Source organism: Onychostruthus taczanowskii, unplaced genomic scaffold, assembly GCF_017590055.1.
Source record: "Onychostruthus taczanowskii isolate IOZ18803 unplaced genomic scaffold, ASM1759005v1 scaffold35, whole genome shotgun sequence".
Classification (NCBI taxonomy): Eukaryota; Metazoa; Chordata; class Aves; order Passeriformes; family Passeridae; genus Onychostruthus; species Onychostruthus taczanowskii.
In genome coordinates this window covers 2,020,267-2,024,732 of record NW_024500905.1, presented here as the reverse complement: position 1 = coordinate 2,024,732, position 4,466 = coordinate 2,020,267, and positions in this window count along the sequence as shown.

The window sequence follows — 4,466 nt, the reverse complement described above, 5'->3', positions numbered from 1 at the left end:
ATGTCCTTCTTGCAGTGAGGGGTCCAAAACAATATTTGAGGTATAGCCTCACCAGTGTCAAGTACAGGGGGACAATCACCGCCCTGCTCCTGCTGGCCACGCTATTGCTGACACAGGCCAGGATGCCATTGGCCTTCTTGGCCACCCAGGCACACGCTGGCTCATGTTCAGCTGCTGTGAACCAGTGCTTCAAGGTCCTTTTTCTGCCAGGCAACTTCCCAGCCACTCTGCATCAAGCCTGTAGTATTGCAAATGCCACGCTGCAGGTGTGCAAAAAGCCAATGTTTTAAAACTTTTCTGATCAAAGTGCATAACTGCAAAAGTAAGTTGTATGTATGCATGTGAAAAATGTGGAACTGCCATCAGCCATAGGTGAATCAGGGCTTCCCAGAACTCCTTTCTAAGTGATCCTATAGCCTGAATAGCACAGATTTAATCCTCTGCTTCTTCCAGGTATTTTTAATATAATACTGATGTAGAGAATAGCTTTTCTTCACACAAGTGGCCTCAGTGTCCAGTAAACTTTGCCCATGATGACACCCTGAGGGGGAATCTGACAGAAGAATCAGTTTCTATCTGTTCTTGGCTTGCACATGTGTTGCTGTCTGCATCAGGTTAAGAGAGTATAAAAATGCTGCTGACAACTCCCCTTAGGGATTCCCTTAGGAATTCTCACCATATGGAATAATTATCAGTGCTCTGGGGAAGTTGTGGGGCAGCTTCCTTTCCCTTTGGGGACTCTGTTGAATAACTCAAGCTCCCCTGGTATTTGCACAGCTCTCTCTGTATGAAGGACCAGGATTTAAAGCAAACAAGCAGGTAGCTACAAACAGAAAAAACAATCAAAAAACAATCTAGTCATGTCTAAACAGAGGATCCTGAAGCCACACCTAGACAAAAAAATAAGTGATGTTGTTAAGGGTGCATGTGCGCAGAGCAGCTCTTGGCAGGTTCAGTGGGAATCATCACCTCCTTCGTGCAATGAAAATCAGGTCATTCACTCAGTGCCTGAACATGGATTTAATAGCCTCACTGTGGTGGACGTGGTTTTCCTCCAAGGAGCTTTTGGCCTTATGTTACATGTTTTGAAAACGACACACTTCTCCCTGCCCCATCCCTAAAATAAATTTTAAAAAACCAAACTGCTGTAAATCAAGTAAAATTCATAACTTGCTTGAGGTATCACAGCTGTTGATTAAAGACTCAACATCTTTGGGAGCGCATTGCTGCTAGGAAGATAAAAATCTTTTTGACAAAGTTGTGACCATAAAAATTGCAAGGCTTTACTCAACAGTTAGAGAGGATTTGCATTTCCCTTATAATAAATAACAATAATAATAGCTCACATTTACATGATGCTTCCCAGATTCAAAATGTTTTACAAACATCAGCTAATTAATCTTATTGAAATACTTTCTCTTGCAATACAGTGATATACAGTCCAGAATGTATCTCATAAAGGGGGCTAATGACTCATAAAATGCAGCATTTTCCTCACTGTGAGACTATCACTGGTTTTTTAAATGGCAAATATAAAAATCACACACCTTTATATTTATGCAGCCTATTCTTCAATTATTACATCTGTGCAGTGGCCACTGTGTTTAATTTAGGTTGGGAACATGACTGGAATTTAGATATCCAGTTGGAATTTCTGGTCTTTTCATTCTCTTCTGTGGGATTTGTTCACCTTACAAGGGATTTGTGTCAGTCATCAGCAGCCTGATAAAGATAATGGTACCCAGATGCTGCTTAAAGTCTATGGGCAAAAGGGGCTGCTCAAGGAGCCAAGTCAGAGCAGGCACCAGTCTGTGGGGCAGAATGGGGGTTGTGTCCCTCTCTGCAAGGTCTGCAAAGACCATGGAGGCAGAACACCATTAGCAGCTCTTGTATGTACTCCCTGAAGTCTTTCTTACTGTGTCTGGGAGACCTGAAAGGAATATGTGCCAAATTTTCACTTCTTCTGTATCCCTTTCCTTGTATACCCCATGTCACACAATGCCTCTGAAGGAACATGGATGAAACCTGTGGTGGTGCGAAGGTGTTCTTGACAGCACAGTTTTTAGCACATATTTCTTGACCAACAGCGTATTTGGTTTGCATGGCAAGGTTTTGGTAGTGGGTGTCTGCAGGGCTGACTTCCGTGAGATGCTGCCAGAACCTTCCCCTGTGTCCAGCAGAGCCAATGCCAGCCAGTTCCAGGATGGACCAAGGCCCAGCACATCAGGGAGGGTGGTAGCACATTTGGGGTAACAGATTTGAGAAGCGTGGAAACAAAACCTGTGCATCATCATCCAGAGACCAGAGTAAGGAAATGTGAGAGCAAGAACCTGTAGACACCACAATCAGAGAAGATGGAAGGGAGGAAGTGCTCCAGGCACTGAAGCAGAGATTCCTCTGCAGCCTGTGGTACAGCCCATGGTGAGAAGGCTGTCTCACTGTCCTCACTCAGGGTCCACAGGGGATCAGAGATCCACCTGAAATCCATAGAAAACCCCACAGTGGAGCAGGTGGAGGCCTGATGGAGGCTGTTACCCAGTGGGAAGCCCATGCTGGAGCAGGGTCCTGGCAGGACCCATGCCCCTGTGGAAAGAGGATCCCACAATGGAGGGAATTGCTGGCAGGACTGGTGAAACCACAAGAGACTCATGCTGGAGCAGATTGTTCCTGAAGTACTTAACTCTGTGAGATGCATTCATGCTGGAGCAGTTCTTGAAGAACTGCAGCCCATGGGGAGGACTCAAGTTGATGTCTGTGAAGGATTACCTCCCATGGGACCCCATGCTATAGTAGGGGAAGAGTGTGAGGGATCCTTCCCCTGGGGAGGAAGAAGTGGTAGAAACAATGTGTGATGGACTGACCACAGCCCCAGGTCCATGTTTCTCTATGCCATTGGAGGGAGGAGTTAGAGAAAACTGGAAGTAAAGTTAAGCCCTGGAAGAAGGAAGGAGTTGGAGGAAGGCATTTTAAGATTTGTTCTTATTTTCTCATTGTCCTTCTCTGATTTGATTGTTTATAAATTTAAGTAATTTCCTCAAGTTAAGTCTGTTCTGCCCTTAACTGGTGAGTGATCTTTCCCTGTTCTTATCTCGACCAACAAACCTTTGGTTGTATTTTTTCTCCCCTGTTCAGCTGAGAAGGGGAGCGATAGAGCAACCTTAGTGGGCACTTGTCATCCAGCCAGGGTGAGTCCACCACAGACAGTCAATATTTTTGTGAGAATCCTACCAGTTAAACTATATTGATGACATACTGACGATAGTGGTAACAGAGCTTTTCTTGCGGATCCCCAGGAAAAAATCGCTGTGTCCCCATTGCAGAGGACATAGTTTCAAAGCATAAAATAGTTTTGTAACTAGGGATTTTCTTCTCCCATCATGTGGAGAATCTTTATTCAGAAAGATTGGGTAACTTTACAGCTTTTACCATTGTTTACTGCTTCTTACTTGAAGACAAATCTAGGCAAAAATCCATCAATACTTAAAGTAACTAAAGATTGAGCTAAACTCAAGACAACCTTTGCACCAGAAAAATACACTACTGACTTTTCATTCTAACATATTTTACTTTCTCTTTGACTTATTAATTACTGCCACAACTGTGGTACCATTTTTTATAGTAAGAGGTAAGATTGATTGCATGGCTATGGGACTATCAGGTGGGATGAGATAATTTTTCAGTGCTTTTTTTCTCTCTCTAGAAATCCTGAAAGACTGCATTTTAGGTCTTGACTCTTATTCTTGACTCTTATTATATGTATAAGGAATAAAGCAGCATTCTTATTCATATGAATGCTGCTTTATTCCTTATACATAATATCAGAAGCATTACAGGGAATGCTAAAATAGTTTACTAAGTCTGCAAGGCCCATTTAAGCCGACAGAATGGTACCAAATGTCCTTAAACATTTATGAGAATCAGACTGTTTGGGCTTTTTTTAAACTCAGATCCATGCTTCGTTTATATCAGTTTGTTGACTGAAAAAATGACAGTAGAGGAAAACAAAACTTATGGAGTTTGCTCTCCTGTCACAGGCAAGTCTTTTTTCCTGACAATAAATGAGACTATGGCATCCTAAAATTTTTTCAGCAAGTTCCAGTATGTGTCTTTCAGGGCACTAGCAGTGCCACTCAGTTCTGCCATACCCAGCCCACCCCAGATCCTCAGTCAGCTCTGAATCCAAAACCTCAGCCTCCCTAAGAGCCTTGCTGGGACTTCAGGAGAGGAGAAGTCATTTCCATTTTATGGAAAGCCTCAGTAAATCACTGCTGGGGAGGAAGGATGTGGAGGCATCCAGCCACGGCTGTCAGCTGCTGGCATGTAGCCCTAACCTGTCCCTTTCCCTCATCCATGATTTCCACAGTCCTGACTCCCATGGCATAGCTTTAAGTTTTCTAGCAGAAACCCTTACCTGAATAAGCAGGCTTAGAGGAATTTGAACACTCCAATGAATCTTGAAATGCTTT